General features: G+C 40.1%; 1 protein-coding gene across 2 annotated transcripts in view; it reads right to left on the bottom strand.

The window, feature by feature from the left end:
* flt3lg.S (fms-related tyrosine kinase 3 ligand S homeolog) overlaps window positions 1-16,375 on the bottom strand; it is a 56,575-nt gene extending 40,200 nt beyond the window's left edge. For both annotated transcript variants that reach the window (XM_018228186.2, XM_018228185.2), the window contains exons 1-3: window positions 16,335-16,375; window positions 14,137-14,236; window positions 13,433-14,020 (exon numbers count right to left, since the gene is read on the bottom strand). The gene's annotated coding sequence lies outside the window, so the exon portion shown is untranslated. The remainder of the gene's footprint in view (window positions 1-13,432; window positions 14,021-14,136; window positions 14,237-16,334) is intronic.
* Between the last annotated feature and the right edge of the window lie 3,318 nt (window positions 16,376-19,693).

Below are 19,693 nucleotides of genomic sequence, written 5' to 3'. Positions count from 1 at the left end.
AGAGAAATCCGCATGAGCGGGTGGGTGGTTGATGAGTGAGGGTGGCCGGGTAGGGATTGCAGTACTCACTGTGCCCCTCCAATGTTTTTTTTGCGGGGGCAGGGGAGTGTGGTGTAGTTATGCCAGACTCCAAGGTTTATATTGGATAGCTTCTCCCCCCCCCCGACCCGACCCATCAATCATGTCTGTAGACTCATTTTGACTGAAGCTGCTATTGGTATTTTCCTTCAAACTGTTTGTGTCTGGGAGAGCAATAATCATAGATTGTATCTGCTCTACTGTTTATTCACACACTCCAACAACATACAGGCAGGTAATCTGGCTGATGATCCTAGTGTGTGTGAATGTGATAGGGACTGTAGATTGTGAGCTCCACAGGAACTGATGGGAATGATGTATAATCTCTGCAAAGCTCTGTGAAATATGTTGGTACATATTTATCAAAATCCAAATTTTTTTTGCTAACCAAAAAATGCTAAGGAAAAAATGTGCCGCTCCATTTTACTATAGCCTTATACCGCCATAAAACTGTATTTTTTTTAAAAAAAAAAAGAAGAATATATACTGTAACTCAAAAATTGCAGCTTTGTATAACTTCAGTCCAATCGGTGCAGCAGTAGAGCCATAAGCACAAAGTGCAGAGAGTTTATTATCACAAATCAGATAATTAACTGGCAGGCCAACTTATTTATTTGTTCTTAGTTGTATGAACATGCTGCCAATATTCAATTAAAGTGTCAGTTTTTTGTGTTACATTATATATTTTCTTAGATTGTAAGCTCTTTTGGACAGGTTCATCTAACTATTTATTGCATAGTGCTGGGGAATATGTTGGAGCTATATAAATATGTGTTATTAGTATTATATGTGCTAAATTGCCATACCTCCCAACATTTTGGAAATAAAAAGAGGGACAAAAAAGTTGACATGCATAACACGGTTGAATTTGTTTGACCATGCCCATTTTCATAGCCACACCCCCTAATTATCATGTTTATTTTACAAAATTTGGCAGGTTATGAAAGTTTGAACATATTTCTGTTATTACAGTTTTGCTAATGAAGGTGAATTGCCCTTTAAGCTGTGAGTCTAACTTTTCCCAAGGGACCTGTTATCTTATATTGTTACAATTACTCATTTGCTTATCTAGAAATTGTTACAAAAGTATTTTATCTTCTGCTGTGGCTGTTCTGGGCTCTCTGCCAAAAGCCAATTAAGTTAGAAACTTTGTTTATTTTCCTGGCTGTTCAGTGCAGAGTAAAACGGGACTTTCCAGTACAAATGAGGGACTGTGGGTTAAGCTGTCAAAAGAGGGACCGTCCCTCCAAAAAAACGGAACAGTTGGGAGGTATGAATTGCATCAATGTGGCTTGCAATAGAAACCCCTTTTATGTTCCTAAATGACAGTAGGAACCATGTATTTAGTGCAGGGTGCACAAAACAGAGTGACTGTGTTCAGCAATGCTGTATTTAAGAGTCCCTTCTCCCACCACTTACCTTTACCCAAATGTCATTTAAATGCGACAGTTAGGGAGCACATACTCCGTTACTTAAATGCAGGAGTTTGAGAGCATTTTAAATACTGGCAAGGGGTCAGATCTCTATGTTGCCTGGATTTGTGATACAAAAGTGGAGATTTCTACAACCTGCATTGACCCTAATCCAACCCATGCCTGGTTCAACCTGCCTTGCTGAATTTTATACCTCGTCAGCAAAATATAAAAGGTGTCCAGGTTCTGTATTTTACTCCCCCCTGCTGGTTAAAAGATCCGTTCTCCTCCGGATAGGCAATGAAAAATCAGTATAGCCAAACCAGCGCTGATAGCTCGGGGTAAATAGGAGACAAAAACCATATATACAGTAGTGTAGTATTTCCTTATTGGATATAAGACACCCTTGTGTGCATTAGAAGTTAATAGTGTCTCTTCACCTGTGGGGTTAAATTTACCCTACAACCATTTTCCAGCATAAAAAAATACTTCACTGCCTGTGTTTACAAATTTTTATACTCACAGACGGTTTAAATTTTTGCTTGCATTAAGGATATTTGCTGCCGCTGTTCCACTCGGAGTAGCATCTAGGAACATATACTTGACATCGTGTAAAACAGTTTAATAAAAATCTTTACAAGGTTAAAATTACACTCACAAAAAATCTCGAGGTTTGCACGTATAATAGTCACTCCGTAGGTGTCCCCAACTCCAAAGAACTTGTTTTCCGCTGTGTTAAAGGGCATGTAAAGTCTAAAATAGAATAAGGCTAGAAATGCTGTATTTTGTATACTAAATATAAACATGAACTTACTGCACCACAAGCCTAATCAAACAAATGATTTATGCTTTCAAAGTTGGCTACAGGGAGTCACCATCTTGTAACTTTGTTATACATCTTTGCAAAACTAAGACTGTGCACATGCTCAGTGTGGTCTGGGCTGCTTAGGGATCGTCATAAACAAAGCTGCTTGAGTTCTGCATGGCTGGGAAGAAAGGCGGGGGCTCCCCCTGCTGTTCATAAGTATGATTGTTTCACTGCAGAGCAGTTGGGGAACGTCTGACAATTCCAATCCACAACAGTAAATGAAGGGAGAATTTCACTGCATACGGTCAGGTTTCTTATAAAAACGGTACACATTTTTTAATTAACGTATATTGGAGATAGGTTTCTTTTTCATTAAAGAAAGTAAAAATGGGATTTTATTTTTTTGCCTTTACATGCCCTTTAACGTGTTCAGTTAGCCGGCATAATCAGCGTGCGGTAGCTGGGCCCCCTTGGATGACGTCACAGCCGACGCATTTCGTCTCAACAGGACTTTCTCAAGGCTTCAAAGTTGTTTCTGCGCAAATGCGCCTTTTACTCTAATCGTTGTCATAACAACAGCTAAGGGATACTCTAGGCTAGTATCGGTTGTCATAGCAAGCCGTTTCTACTTGTGCATTACATATTTAAAAAAACCCATTTAATAACGCTTTTTAAAAACTTTTTTAAATATGTAATGCACAAGTAGAAACGGCTTGCTATGACAACCGATACTAGCCTAGAAACAGGAAGTATCCCTTAGCCGTTGTTATGACAACGATTAGAGTAAAAGGCGCATTTGCGCATTATACGTGCAAACCTCGAGATTTTTTGTGAGTGTAATTTTAACCTTGTAAAAAAATTTTTATTCAACTGTTTTACACGATGTCAAGTATATGCTCCTAGATGCTACTACGAGTGGAACAGCTGCAGCAAATATCCTTAATGCAAGCAAAAATTTAAAACGTCTGTGAGTATAAAAATCTGTAAACACAGGCGGTGAAGTATTTTTATGCTGGAAAATGGTTGTAGGGTAAATTTAACCCCACAGGTGAAGAGACACTATTAACTTCTAGAACACACAAGGGTGTCTTATATCCAATAAGGAAATACTACACTAGATACTGTTTCTATTTTTTTGTCTCCTATTTACCCCGAGCTATCAGCGCTGGTTTGTCTATACTGATTTTTATACCTACACCAACCCACCCATCTCTGATGTCACTGGAGGGGAATAGGTGCAATATGAATAATGGTGGTAATCCATGTCTGCCATCATAAACTGCCCTTCCCCCACTGGAGACGTCCTGAACCCATCTGACCCAAGGGTAAACAACCTGGGTCCCATGGGTTTCAAGCGTGTGACACCAACGCCATTTTTAAGGATTTTAGCAAAAAGTTGCTAAGCTGTTTATTTTCACACAGGCTCCACCTAGTGGCAGAATATTTTTATTTTATAATTAATTGTTACATGCTGAATATAAATATATGTGTAACAGGTGGATGGGTCAGGGTTTACTCAACCTTCCTTGAGTTACTATATACTGCTTCCAGAACCCGTGCAAGGGGTCCAACTCCCAGCAACTCCCAGTCGGCACAATATAATTAGATTCTTTATCTTCAGATGGGCCCCCGTTTATGGGATGGAGGAAGGCGTTACCACTCTGGTATATGCACACAACAATCACTCTTGATCAAATAGCTTTGGGTGCAAGTGGTTCTTTAATAAGCCAAACGATTTATTGAACTGGTGGTACACTTCTCAATGGTTAATTACGTCACATATTCAAGGTGCGTGCTCAGATGGTACACTCCATGAACAAGTAGTGGCAGCAGGTCATTTACTCAAATGTATTACTCACGGATCCTCTCTGATCTTTGTTAGTCAGCTTTCTCACTGGGTTGCACTGCTTGCCTTAGGTGCACAATCCCCATTGAAGGCAACTCTCACAGCTGGTCCCACTCTCCTAGGCTCTCTTTAGCCGTGAGCCTAACCACTTGGGTCCCTAACCTGGCGACCTTGTCGCCGCAGGGTGCTAACCCTTCACTAAACTCCTCATTGGAGCCTTAGCTGCTAATTAATTTTCCTGAACCTATCTGTCACTCCTATAGTGACCTATTAAAGTTTCTGGCCTGACGCTTGCTCCTATACTGGGGTCTACCTCCACCTCAGGCCCTAACAGCAACACACCCCCTCACACCCCCTCCTCCAGCAAGTGGGTGCACCAGAAAGAGGCAGAACACATGGGAGCATCCCTTTTTATAACCTTTGGGGAACTACTCCCTCTACCCTCTGGGAAAAAGGACCCAGCCTTGAGGTATAGAAAAACCTTTAAACTCCTACATATAAATAAATACAAGTTATTATAAATAGTATCAAGAAACTAATCACTGGAACATTTTCTAATTGGACCAGTGTTGTTAGTGGAGTACCGCAGGGCTCTGTACTAGGTCCCTTGCTTTTCAACTTGTTTATTAATGACCTGGAGGTGGGCATTGAAAGTACTGTTTATTTTTGCAGATGATACTAAATTGTGCAGAACTATAGGTTCCATGCAGGATGCTGCCACTTTGCAGAGTGATTTGTCTAAACTGGAAAACTGGGCAGCAAACTGGAAAATGAGGTTCAATGTTGATAAATGCAGGTTATGCACTTTGGCAAAAATAATATAAATGCAATTTATACACTAAATGGCAGTGTGTTGGGAGTTTCCTTAAATGAGAAGGATCTAGGGGTCTTTGTAGATAACACGTTGTCTAATTCTAGGCAGTGTCATTATGTGGCTACTAAAGCAAATAAAGTTCTGTCTTGTATAAAAAAGGGCATTAACTCAAGGGATGAAAACATAATTCTGCCTCTTTATAGGTCCCTGGTGAGGCCTCATCTGGAGTATGCAGTGCAGTTTTGGACTCCAGTCCTTAAGAGGGATATAAATGAGCTGGAGTGAGTGCAGAGACTAAGTGCAACTAAATTGGTTAGAGGGACGGAAGACTTAAATTATGTGGGTAGACTGTCAAGGTTGGGGTTGTTTTCTCTGGAATATAGGCGCTTGCGAGGGGACATGATTACACTTTACAAGTACATTAGAGGACATTATAGACAAATAGCAGGGGACCTTTTTACCCATAAAGTGGATCACCGTACCAGAGGCCTCCCCTTTAGACTAGAAGAAAAGAACTTTCATTTGAAGCAACGTAGAGGGTTCTTCACAGTCAGGACAGTGAGGTTGTGGAATGCACTGCCGGGTGATGTTGTGATGCTGATTCAGTTAATGCCTTTAAGAATGGCTTGGATGATTTTTTGGACAGACATAATATCAAAGGCTATTGTGATACTAAGCTCTATAGTTAGTATAGATATGGGTATATAGAATTTAATTAAAAGTAGGGAGGGGTGTATGTATGGATGCTGGGTTTTCATTTGGAGGGGTTGAACTTGATGGACTTTGTCTTTTTTCAACCCAATTTAACTATGTAACTATGTAACTATGTAACAAGATCGACAGTGCGCATACAACATTGGGAAGAATAATAAAAGCAGCATTGTGGACCTTTAAACACAGATGGATTTGTTGTTGTTTATCTGACTTTAGTCTTGATTTCATCTGGAGAGCATGCCATCATTATTATTATTATTATTAGAAGTTTTCATGTAATTCATTTAAAATAATCTGTATTACACACACACACAGACAGGCCTATTTATAAATGTGGAGTGAAAATAATGCAAATTACTTGGCTATATTCACTCTGTAACCCTTGTTTGTTAAATTATTGTAAAAACTCTCTTTGTTATGAATTATTGGAAAATGCTGTGTAACTTGCTGTTGGGGCAGTCAGGGAAATCCCTAACTGTTATTAATTATCTGGGTCCAGCTGCCACAGTTAATAAGTTCAAGTTTCAAATGTATCATCAACATCATATTAAGCATGGCAAAGTAATTAAAACTTGCTGTTTTTTATTAAAGGAAAACAATAACCCCGAAATGTATACTTAGAGGGGTGGTTCACCTTTACGTTAACATTTAGGGGCCCATTTACTTAGCTCGAGTGAAGGAATGAATAAAAAAAAACTTTTGAATGTTTTTTTTGGCTACTTTGACCATCGAATGGGCTACTTCAACCACGACTTTGACTCGAACGATTCAAACTAAAAATCGTTCAACTATTCGACCAATAGTCGAAGTACTGTCTCTTTAAAAAAAAACTTCGACCCCCTAGTTCGCCACCTGAAAGCTACAGAAGTCAATGTGCTTCCTAAGCATTTTTTGGTCTAAAAAAATCTTCTATCGATGGATTAAAATCCTTCGAATCGAACGATTCGAAGGATTTAATCGTTCGATCGAAGGATTTAATTGTTCGATCGAAGGATTTTTCGTTTGATCGAAGGATTTTTCTTTGATCGTACGAATAGCATTAAATCCTTCGACTTCGATATTCGAAGTCGAAGGATTTAACTTTGACAGTCGATTATCGAGGGTTAATTAACCCTCGATATTCGACCTTAAGTAAATTTGCCCCTTAGTATGTTATAGAATGGACAGTTCTAAGCAACTTTTCAACTGGTCTTCATTATTTCTATAGTTTTTAAATATTTGCTTTCTTCTTCTGACTTCTTTCAAGCTTGGGGGGGGGTCACTGACCCCATCTAAAAATATGCTCTGTAAGGCTACAAATATATTTTTATTGGTCCTTTTTATTACTCATCTTTCTATTCAGGGCCTCTCCTGTTCATAGTCCAGTCTCAAATCAGTGCATTGTTGCTTGGGGAATTTGGACCTTAGCAACCAGATTGCTGAAATTACAAACTAGAGAGCTGCTGAATAAAAAGATAAATAAAAAAAAAATGGAAACCAATTGCAAATTGTCTCAGAATATCCCTCTCTCTACATCATACTAAAAGTTAACTCAAAGGTGAACAACCCCTTTAAGCAACAAATAGTTTACATCATATAAAGTGGTGCTGAGTGCCCTTTTACATCTTTTGCCTTAAGCCACCATTTTATGATATTCTGTGTGCTCCCTCAGAGATCAACTGACCAGAAATACTGCAGCTCTGATTATAACAGGAAGAAGTATGGAATCAAAAGACAGAACTTGTGCACCGTGAATCGTACGATCCCAGGGGGCAGCCTTTAATTCTTAAAATTTTATATTTAGGATCACCCAATGGCACATATTATGAAAATTGTGTATTTCCATAAAGCAGGGTTTAACATAAGAGCTGTTTTGTGCAATATATTTTTATAGAGACCTACATTCTTCTGGGGGTATAGTTTTCCTTTAAATACTATTGATACAGGGCTAGACGGCTAATACAGGAATTGCTTGCGACATATTTAAAATTATTATTAGACCTCAAATGTGGACTTAAACAAAAAACCCTAGTCTAAACTTTTAGTAGGATACATTTATAATGTGATTATTGAACAAACAGATAGTGATAAACAAAGTTGACAGCCAATTAAAGTCATGACGGGCTACTTATACATTTACATTGCAGCTGCCCTACAGGAAAGATTTTTGTTCACTTCACCCTAGTTGAACTTTTTTTACATGGGTGAAATGAGACCTTTATTCATTTATTATTCTACTATGAAAGGCAATGGATCATTATTACAGTAAACAGATAAAGTCCAACAGTAAACAGATAAAAACCACATATTGTTCCAGTTGCTAATTGCTGATGTTCCTTATAAGGTGGCCATACATGCTACAATCACGATCTTTCCTGCGACCAGGGCCACCATCAGGGGGTCACGGGGGGGGGGACAGTTGTCCAGGGCCCGCAGGATTTTGTGTCTAAGGGGGGGGCCCGGCCATGCTTCACTTACTTGATTTACCGCCCCCCCTGCTTTCAGCAGCTCTGTGCACGGAAGATTTTCTCCTATTTAGATTTCCTGTACCCTTGTGGTCCTTTAAGAATAAGTCCCGGTAAATCTGCATTGGGATTGGATCCCCTTATCCAATCCCTGTACAACTTTACCGGGACCACGAGGGTGCAGGAAATCTTAATAGGAGAAAATCTTCCGTGCACAGAGCTGCTGAAAGCAGGGGGGGGCGGCTAATCAAGTAAGTGAAGCATGGCTGCCCCCCCCTTAGACACTAAACCCTGGCAAGCAATTTTTAAAAAAATTTGGGAGGATCTGGCCTTTTTTTTTTTTTACTTGCAGGGGGCCCCTGATCACCAATGGCTTTTCATAACTTGGGGGGGGGGGGGCCAGACCATCAATTTTTTTTTACTTGTAGGGGGCCCCTGATCTCCAATGGCTTTTTATAACTTGTGGGGGGGGGCAGGCCATCAATTTTTTTTTTACTTGCAGGGGGGCTCCTGATCAACAATGTTTTTCTTTAAAAAAAAAACTTTTATGGGGGGCACTGGTCGCAAATGCTTTTTTTTAACTTGTAGGGGGGTCCTGACAACCAAATTTTTTTAAAAAAAATTTATGGGGGGCCTTGGCACCAGTTTTTTTTAACTTATAAGGGGGCCTGACCATCAATAGCTTTTTATAACGTGTGTGTGAGTGGGGGGGGTTTACCTTTTTAGGTCTTTTAGTGTGGAGTGGGCGGGATCTGGGGTGGGGCTTGGGGGCAGGGTGAGCAGGGCCCAGGGGGCCCTGAACATTTTGTTGTACTGGGTCCCGTGATTTCTAATGGCGGCCCTGCCCACAACCATTGGTCGTACAAAAGATCTTTAGTCCACTCTACTAACCTTAAAGTGATACTGACACTAAAAAATAAATTTTAGCATATGAATGTACATTAAATGTTACCTATAGGTCATGTTGATCATTTTTTGCTGAGAGGTTTGTTTTTGTATATAATTGTTAGTTGAAGTTCCTAAGCCTGACTCTCTGACACTCTGACTTTGCCAACCAGACTGTCCCATCTCAGCCTGTTAGTTACAGTTTCTAATGCTAACGGACTCCTGCTGCACAAATATGGCAGCCCCCTTATACAGGAACACGGGGGATCAGACAGGTAATGTAAAAGCATCATGCAAATACTTTATGGCAAAGTTAGAAGTAGCTTGCAAAGCCAATATTATAATAGATGTAAAAAAAAGTTTAATTTCAGGTGTCGGTATCTCTTTAAGAGCTGTGTCAGAGTTGTCAGATATGCAGGTAAAAACAAAAAGAATTGTTTAGCTCTATCTGATGATTCAGCCTTAATGTTATGATGTTGGGGCACCTTCAAAGCTGCCCGATCGACGAGACGACCGATATCTAAAGGTGGCGATACACGGACATGCTTTTATAGTTCTACGATGAGCGATCGTATCGTTAAACGATAGTCTGGCGATTGTTTTACCATACGATATGCCATCCACGGAGAACGATTATATGAAAAGATATAATCGTATAGTTTGTCCAAAGAAACGAAAGATAATGCATCAATGTACGATGCCATATAAACTTGTGGCGGAAGCAGGATGTAGAGCATACAGGAAGTGATGTAAAACATTAGTCATCGGTGGATGGTTTGTGGCGAAAAATTCATTTGTGTACCGACGAACATTGTGTCACTGTCTGTAGTATATAGTCAGTTTCTCCTTTCCTGTTCCATGCAGACATATGGAGTTATGTCTTGCTATGGCAAAATTAACTTCTTTCACATATGAGGTGAAAGGGTGATATTCCTGCAGTCAGCACCAATTTATAGATCATATGGTTACAAATGAAGCTTGCAGCAAAGAGCGTTTGGATCCTTCCGTATATGTTCGTTGGCTTGTGCTACAATCCTGACATGCGCAAAGAACAATCGTTCTATGACAAATGTCTTTAATTCACACCCACTGCCCGATTTTATCCCGGAAAGACCACCATTTTTAAACTCATCCGATCAATTTTGCAAACGATAATGTCGAGCAGATCGTTCGTACACCATCAATCATCCCATAAGTAACCGATATTATCGTAACGTTCTGGAATCGGTCGTTTGGAAGTAAAAAATCTGCCCGTGTACGACCTTAAGTCTTTTAAAGGGATCCTGTCATCGGAAAACAAGTTTTTTTCAAAATGAATCAGTTAATAGTGCTACTCCAGCAGAATTCTGCACTGAAATCCAATTCTCAAAAGAGCAAACTGATTTTTTTATATTTTATTTTGAAATCTGACATGGGGCTAGACATTTTGTCAATTTCCCAGCTGCCTCCAGTCATGTGCCTGCACTTTAGGAGAGAAATGCTTTCTGGCAGGCTGCTGTTTTTCCTTCTCAATGTAACTGAATGTTTCTCAGTGAGACATGGGTTTTTACTATTGAGTGCTGTTCTTAGATCTAACAGGCAGTTGTTATCTTGTGTTAGGGAGCTGCTATCTGGTTACCTTACCATTGTTCTTTTGTTTGGCTGCTGGGGGGAAAAAGGGAGGGGGGTGATATCACTAACTTGCAGTACAGCAGTAAAGAGTGATTGAAGTTTATCAGAGCACAAGTCACATGACTTAGGGCAGCTGGGAAATTGACAATATGTCTAGCCCCATGTCAGATTTCAAAATTGAATATAAAAAAATCTGTTTGCTCTTTTGAGAAATGGATTTCAGTGCAGAATTCTGTTGGAGCAGCGCTATTAACTGATTCATTTTGAAAAAAAAATTTTTTCCCATGACAGTATCCCTTTAACGATATCGTTTACCTTGTCTCCCACCACACAAAGTTCTTTCGTGCAATAATGTCTGTGTGTCTATGGCCACCTTTAGACTGCTAGAACAGGCATTTTCACCTGGCTGACCAAACACCCTTGCCCACCAAATGCATCCCCAATTCTTTTCAAAGTAAAATACCTAAAACATTTAGTTCAGGTGCATTTAAACTTGCAGATGATCCAAACGTCATTTTCAGGTTTAAAAATTAAATGCATTAGGCCAGGTGTCTCCAAAGGTTACATTGGTGTTTCCTAGTAGACTAGTGATGTGATATGATATTTTTGTATGATTACATGATTCAACTGGTTTGTAGTGATGGGCGAATCTGTTCCATTTTCCTCACCTAAAAATTTTCAAAACTCAGAAAACATTCGCATAACAGCGAAAAATTGTAAAACGCTTCGAAGTCAATGGGTGGCAAAATAATTTTGACGTACGTCAATTTTTACACGCGCGTCAAATTTTCTCAGCAGCCAATTTTTCCAGCAGTTTCACGAAAAAATGTACAGGTGGCGAAATGCGCAAATTTGAGCAAATCCATGCCTGGCGAATAAATCCCATCACCCATCACTACGGGTTTGTATAATGTGATTATGATGCTAGTCTATGGGAAGGCATATTCAGTTGTTTTGTAGCCCATGGGGAGCTGATATCCCGCAAGGTGACTGAATGCCACATGTTCTATTGCCCTTAATGGTTCGATTATACCATCCTCGAAGGAGAGGATAATTATTATTATGGTAAGAACAATTTTCAACAACAAGTTTCAACAGGTCATTAATAAACTACTTTTTATTGCAGGCAATTTGTAGTGATAAGCACATTGTTGTATGGTTTCGTGATATGTTTTTGCGTGCGACAAAAATGTTGTGTGTGTGACAAAAATGTTGCACCGTTGACAAAAATGTCACAGTAGACAAAAAAGTCGCCCATAGACTCTAAATTTTGCTACAAAAAGTTGCCACTACAAAAAATGTAGTGGCAACTTTAATGTGTTTAGCGGATAATGAAGACCAATTGATAAGTGCTTAGAATTAGCCATTTTATAACATACTAAAAGTTAACTTAAATGTGTCCCGCACCTTTTAAGCCTTTCAGTTGGGCTCCCAAGAGTATCTGGGACATCAATAAGGCATTTTCCCTAAATGTCACTGAATCAGTCCTCAGGCAGAACAATCTACGTGAGACCAGTGCCACAGTAACCGCTACCTGGGTGCAGACTTTAGCTATAAATTAGCCTGCTGCTGCTAGTATCAGAGATGTCCCTGTATTAAAGGGGTCACATTTAAGTTAATGTTTAGTATGTTATAGAATGGCTAATTCTAAGCAACTTTTCAATTGGCCTTCATTATTTATTTTTTATAGTTTTTGAACTATTTGCCTTCTTCTTCTGACTCTTTCCGGCTTTCACAATGGGGGTCATTGACCCCATCTAAAAAGCAAATGCTCTGTAAGGCTACAAATGTATTGTTATTGCTACTTTTTAATACTCATTTTTCTATTCATGTCTCTTCAATTCATATTCCAGTCTCTTATTCAAATCAGTGCATGGTTGCTAGGCTAATTTGGACCCTAGTTACTAGATTGCTAACTGGAGAGCTGCTGAATAAAAAGCTAAATATCTCAAAAACCACAAATAATAAAAAATGAAGACCAATTGCAAATTGTCTCAGAATATCAATCTCTACATAATACTAAACATTAGTCAAACGTGAACAGCCTCTTTAATAGCTTTGTTTTCATGTTGCATACCTCCCAACTGTCCCGTTTTTAGAGGGACAGTCCCTCTTTTGACAGTCCCTCATTTGTACTGGGAAGTCCCGTTTTTCTCTGCACTGAACAGCCAGAAAAAGAAACAATGTTTCTAACTTAATTGGCCTTTGGCAGAGAGCCCATAACAGCCACAGCTGCTTATAAGATACATTTGTAACAATTTCAAGATAAGGAAATAAGTAATTGTAACAATATGAGATAACTGGTCCCTTGGGAAATGCTAGACTCACAGCTTAAAGGGCAATTCACCTTCATTAGCAAAACTATAATAACTGAAAAAAACCACAGAAATATCTGCCAAATTTTGTAAAATGAACATGGTAATTAGGTGGCCACAAAAAATAGGCGTGCTTAAAAAACTTTGAACCTCTTTTTATTTCCAAAATGTTGGGAGGTATGCACATGCAAAATTTAATTGTATACTCTCTCCCAGTAGAGCTTCCAGTACTTCTGTTACATTGAGCAGTGCAGAAACAGCCACTGGGGGTCGCAATATGACTAATTCTATCTAATTTAATTCTCTGGCTAATCTCTAGGACTGGCAGACAGCTCACAGCATTTTCCCTGAAATCTTATTGAAGCTGAAATTTAGGGAAACCTTATGGCTCCTCATGTTTAGCCATACAATGTGATGTGTAAGGGTCTGGCATAAGAGTACAGAGGACACTGAGTGCATGCTTTAAGTACCCTGCCCCCTAGCAAAAGAAAAGAAAGAAACTTACCCCACTAGGGCGACATCCACAGGGTTCCTATAGTCACATCACAATCCTTTCTGTTGGGGATCTACTCCAGGGCATCAGCTGATAGAAGTTGCAGTTTCTGCAGATGAGGCTTATTTAAAGGCAGGCTGCTGCAGCATGAAGCCCACTCACCTACCCAGCAGGAATTCCCCAGCCTGGGGTTAAGGTCAGACAGCACATGGGCGTTGCACGAGTACTCAGACCTGCAGCTAATGGGGTATTTGGACAAGCCTGGAGGTGTACGCCAATTTAACTGTAGTGCCTGTAGGAGTCTGCAAGTGAAAGGCTGAGATAGGCTGCTGTTGCTGTAGGGCTCACGAGAATAGAGTTACGGAGTTGCTGCAATGTATCTGTGTGTCTCAGGCACCCCACGAGGCAAATCCAAGTCAGACACTGCCCGGCTTCTGCTCCTCTCACAGCTATGTGAAATTAAAAAACAGATTGTGCTTCTGCTGCCTGAAAGAGAAAGTGAAAGTAGCTGCCTGTCAGATCGTACACTCCCAGCTTTGATAGCTCGTGGGGAGGGAGATACCATCTCAGGCTTTTAAGCTTCATTGATTGATCTGATTTCTGTAGAGGGAAACATAAGATACACAATAAGTTAATAAAAATTGATTTCTTTGCAGCAATATAATAATATAATAAAAGCTCCAACATATTTTGCAGGGCTGTACTAAATTTCATACCTCCCAACTGTCCCGTTTTCCGCGTTGCAGTCCTGATTTTGACAGCTCAACCTGCAGTCCCGGATTGTTACTGAAATGGCCCGTCTTTGTCTTTAATCTCCTGCAATGAACAGCCAGAAAAAGATAAAAAGTTTCTCAAACGCTTTTGGCAGAGAGCCCAGAATACGTGGCAGGCACACTTAGATACATTTTTAAAAATTTAAGATAACCAAATATGCAACTGTAACAATTTAAGATAAGCGGGTCTCTTGGGGAAACTGTGACTTGCAGTTTAAAGGGCAATACCCCTTTATTAGCCAGGGGAATCTGAAGCCATGGATAGAGTGTCATATATTCCTTGTCATTAATACTATTAATACTAATGAATACTGTAACACCCCTAATTATGCAATAAATACAATCAGCAACTCACCACAACAAAGAGCCTGGATTTCTATAGAGGGGACAGTAACAGAACTACATTTCCCAGCATGCAGCAGAGCTTAGGACCCTGCATGGGCCTTGGGACTACGAATCAGAAGAAAAGGACACAAATGGCTTTAGAGAAGGAGACTGCCCTCTGACTTTGGGGTAAAGGAGAGAACTGTGGGACAGCAGGGAACTTCTGACTGACTGTGAGTAAACTTCCAACACCCTATCTTATTGGGGAACTGTGAATTTATTAATCCATAGGAGTTATCCCTGCTGTTGCTGAACTATATCATATGCCAAGTGATTCCTAACCAGGAAGGATGGTGTTTTTCACTTGAGTGGCAAGAGTTCTACTGCTGGCCAACTAGGCCAAGGAACAGCTCTAACAGACATTGATTTAGTGAGGATTAATACCAAAGGGCCCCAACGTGCACAAATCATTTGGGACTATGACAAGGGAGTTCATACAGCATTACAGTTGCTTTATACATTACAGTATATGATTATGTTAAACTGCTATTGTTTAATATTGCTGGTTATATTCAGATCCCTCCCATTTGCTTCTCTCAAATAATAAAAAGGAATCTTCTTGTTTAAACACCATTTACCTTACTGTGGTTGATCTGGTAAAAATACGTAGGGTGTCACTGAGTGTGCTGGAGTTACCTATTCATACATATTGGCTTCACCCAAGGGTGTGCTGCAATACTAATATATAACTATCAGGATAACATATTGCAGGGCCTACTATTCAAAAGCAGTTCCCAACTCTGCCCTGTGTTATGTCTCTTATTTCCATGTTCTGTACTCAGTGTCAGGCCCAGTGGGGCTCCCACATCAGGGGGCTGCATGTAACCGCTCCAGGCCCCAGGTACCTGCGATTTTCTTCTATCAGTCAGGGCAGGGATAGATTGACAGGCATGTCAGGCAGTTAGGAGCAGATTTGGGCTGGCAGGGCCCACTGAGTTTTTTTCAGCCCAGTCGGACCCTGATATACTCACCAAATAACTCATTATGTTCTTCTGATGATCTACTCCTCAGCAACTCACCCATTAGCCCTATATTGTACATAAACTCACAGAAGACATTACTAGTGCTGTATCCTTTCTCTGCAATGCCCTTCCTTGCTCTGTCAGACTTACTCCAAATCCCTCTACCTTTAAATAACATCATAAGATATATTTCCTTAGATAATCTTTCCCACATCAAACCTTCCCAGCCCCACCTGCAAAGTGCAAAGATCACTTTTATTACTCCTGATCCTGCCCATCCCAACATACTCCCGTCTCATTCATAGCAATAATAAGCAGGGTGCTTTTATCTCTTTGATTGATTCATATATGTATATAATCTTGAGTACAGCTATAAGATCCCTTATCTGGAAACCCGATATCCAGAAAGCTCCGAATTACTCCTATAGACTACATTTTATCCAAATAATCCATATTCTTAAAAATGATTTCCTTTTTCTGTGTAATAATAAAACAGTAGTTTGTACTTGATCCAAACTCAGATATAATTAATCCTTATTGGAAGCAAAAACAGCCTATTGGGTTTATTTGATGTTTAAGTGAATTTCTAGTAGACTTAAGGCATGAAGACTCAAATTACGGAAAGATCTGTTATCCCCCAGGTCCCCAGCATTCAGGATAACAGGTCCCATACCTGTACTATTCTGACTCCAATTGCTGTAATAATGGCGGATTTCCCCGTGAGACCTCCCTGCTGGGCCTGTATGGAGCTGTAACAACCACTGAGGACAATCTTTGCCAGACATCTGAACTCACCAGACACTTGTAATCCACAAAGATGCTTTATTTGAGGTGGATAGACACATGTAGCAGTAGATGAATAAGTGCTGCAGGTCAAAAAGAATATTCCTTTCCTAACCTCTGAGCTGAAGCTCCTCTCTGATGAAAGGCAGGAACACAAGAGGAGGATGGGAGGAACTGACGTCACACATAAGGAAGGAATAAGAGGAGGTTTTACAATTAAGGAAATACAGAGGCTGCTGAATAGCTTTGGTCACTAGGTGACTTGGCCCGCCTCTGCTATAAGCCTAGCAAGTTAAAACTCTTGATTAAAGGAAAACAATGTAGGTCTCTATAAAGATATATTGCTTAAAACAGCTCATATGTAAAACTCTGCTTCATATAAATAAACCATTTTCATTATAATATACTTTTTTTAGTAGTATGTGCCATTGGGTAAATCATAAATAGAAAATTGCCATTTTAAAATATAAGGACAGCCCCCTGGGATCGTAGGATTCGCGGTACACAAATATACCAAACAAACTATCCTTGATAGGTCACATGAGCCAATTAACAGACAAAGTTCTGTCTTTTGCTTCAACACTTCTTCCTGTTACAGTTAGGGGCACATTTACTTAGCTCGAGTGAAGGATTAGAATAAAAAATACATCGAATTTCAAAGTATTTTTTTGGCTACTTCGACCATCGAATTGGCTACTTCGACCACGACTAAAAATTGTTCGACTATTCGACCATTCCATAGTCGAAGTACTGTCTCTTTAAAAAAACTTCAACCACCTACTTCGCCACCTAAAACCTACCGAGCATCAATGTTAGCCTATGGGGAAGGTCCCCATAGGCGTTCTAGCCAATTGGGATTGAAGGAAAATCGTTTGATCGATGGATTAAAATCCTTCGAATCGTTCGATTCGAAGGATTTAATCATTCGATAGAACAATTATTCCTTCGATCATTCGATCAAACGAATTGCGCTAAATCCTTCGACTTCAATAGTCGAAGTCGAAGGATTTAACTTCGAGGGTCGAATATCGAGGTTGAATTAAACCTCGATATTCGACCAATAGTAAATTTGCCCCCTAGAGTTGTAGTATTTCTGGTTAGGTGATCTCTTCCTGTTACAGTTAGAGCTGCGGTATTTCTGGTCAGGTGATCTCTGAGGCAGCACACAGACCATCACAAAATGGTGGTTCAAGGCACGAGATGTAAAAGGGCAAGATTTACTTAAATATATATTCCAGTTTGGTAAGAGTATTTAATATGCCACTTAATTTGATATAAACTATCTGTTGCTCAAGTATTCATTTTGGGGTATAGTTTTCCTTTAAGTTGATGTAGAATACTCTTTCAGCTGTACTACAGACAGACGGGCTCATTTACACAGAAGGGGCAGAGTCCATATTGCAAAAACTAAGCACAGTCTTGTTTGCCTAGAGTCGACTCTCTGGCCACTAATGGAATGATTATTCAACTTTAACCTATGAGAAATAGCATGCAAGATAAGTAGATGTTCTTCTCCAGCAATGCTGCAGTCAAAATGAAGTGAACACAGACCACAATTGTATTGTTGTATCATTTGTTTGTGATGGGAATTTTAGTGGGCTATGAATGAGCCTTTGTAGGCAGCGCCGGATTTCACTGAGGCGCGCCCCTAGGCCGCGCGGTCCGACCAGGCGGCCGCGCGGTCCTAGCGCCCACCTCACCTCACTTTCCCAGCGCGCCGGCGAAAAAACGCCGGCGCAGCTGCTGTAAATGAATGGGAACGCACGCGTCCCCATAATGCGGCTGGGCGGCATGCCGCCCCTATTTTTTTGCCGCCCTAGGCCCGGGCCTATGCGGCCTTGCCGCAAATCCGGGCCTGTTTGTAGGAGACATGAATGCCCCTAGTTGATCAGAAAACCCCATCTCTGTATATTTCCTTATATTTGACCATTGCTCTCTTCATCTCCACCCTCCCCACCACCACCAGTGACCACCTTTATTTTATATCAGTGCAAAAGATTAGAGATCATGTTCATGGATTCGATACAATAGGATGCCCATAGGGTGGGACACAAAGCAATAATAATAATTTCAAACTCATAGTCAATTGGATTCCTGGGAGACAAGAATGCATAGGGGTTTATTTATTGAAGTCTGAATGACAAAAACTTAAAAAATTCGAGTTTTTTTTGATTATCAAAGCCTGTTTTTGTGAAAAAAAACTCGAGTTTTTTGGGATTTATTATACCCACGAGGATGGAAAAAGTCAGAATACGAAAATCTAGAATCTCAGACCTGCTGAGGTTGAAAATAAGGCAATGGGAGAAGTCACGAAGATATCCTGATCTGCGTTGGGTTTCGTGCAAGAATTTAGAAGATATCTTGGTTTTCGGGCCGAAACTCCAAAAATTTGTGCGATTAAAATTTTTGTACATTTTTTAATGATTTTTTTAGAGTTTTTTCCCAAACTGGAATTTTTCGGGAAAATATATTGATACCCTTATGGGAAATAACCAGTGCGGATTTAGTCGGAACATATTTCAGAAAATAATGGAATAAAAACGGATTTTGATAAATAACCCCCATAGGGCCCATGTGGAGCTTGTGCTTCTCCCATTAATAAATTATCCCTTTTATAAAGTGTACAACTAAAAGCTTATTAGTAGCACATATTGCCCTTTCATTCCATCGCTTGTTCAGCATCAGTCTCATTGTGCCCTGGCAGAAGTTCAGAAATGTTGCAATTGTCACTTGTGATGGGTGAATTTGTCCCGATTCGCTGTGAAATTCACGAAACGGGAAATCTGTTGCTTAAGTATTCATTTTGGGAGTATAGTTTTCCTTTAAGGTACATGTAGGGGAGGGGGTGGTTGCATTGTTGGAGGGGGACTGACATGGCAGCATTGGTTGGCCCTGGACACCCCAGTCTAACGCTGCCTTTGGATAATGTACAAGATAGTTATATTTAAGTAGATATTAAAGCTTACACAGCAAGCAGAGGTGTGAGCTGTAGAGCAGTGGAATTAGAAAGAATAAACCAGAAATTCTTCTCGTATAGTTACCAGGAGGAATGGTGAGCATACAGTTCATTGCTAAACACTTGTTACAGCCAGAGGACACATACACATAATTCTCTCTGCACATATTCCACTTGCTTTCATGATACAGCAGTGGGACACTTTCTGAATATTTATGAACGTGATCTCTGTAATCAGCTGACTTCCCGGAATACCCATAGCAAATAAGTTAGGACTATGAGCTGTCTGTCTGCTTAATCATTCACAACCCATCGCTCACTGCGTTTCACAAGTCACCACCTTGAAAGCTGCAATCAGTGTCGGACTGGCCCAAAGGGATACCAGGAAAACTCCCAGGTGTCAGTGGGCCTCTTG

This window comes from Xenopus laevis, chromosome 7S (assembly GCF_017654675.1).
Source record: "Xenopus laevis strain J_2021 chromosome 7S, Xenopus_laevis_v10.1, whole genome shotgun sequence".
NCBI classification, from domain to species: domain Eukaryota; kingdom Metazoa; phylum Chordata; class Amphibia; order Anura; family Pipidae; genus Xenopus; species Xenopus laevis.
This window is presented reverse-complemented; position numbering and strand designations above follow the sequence as displayed.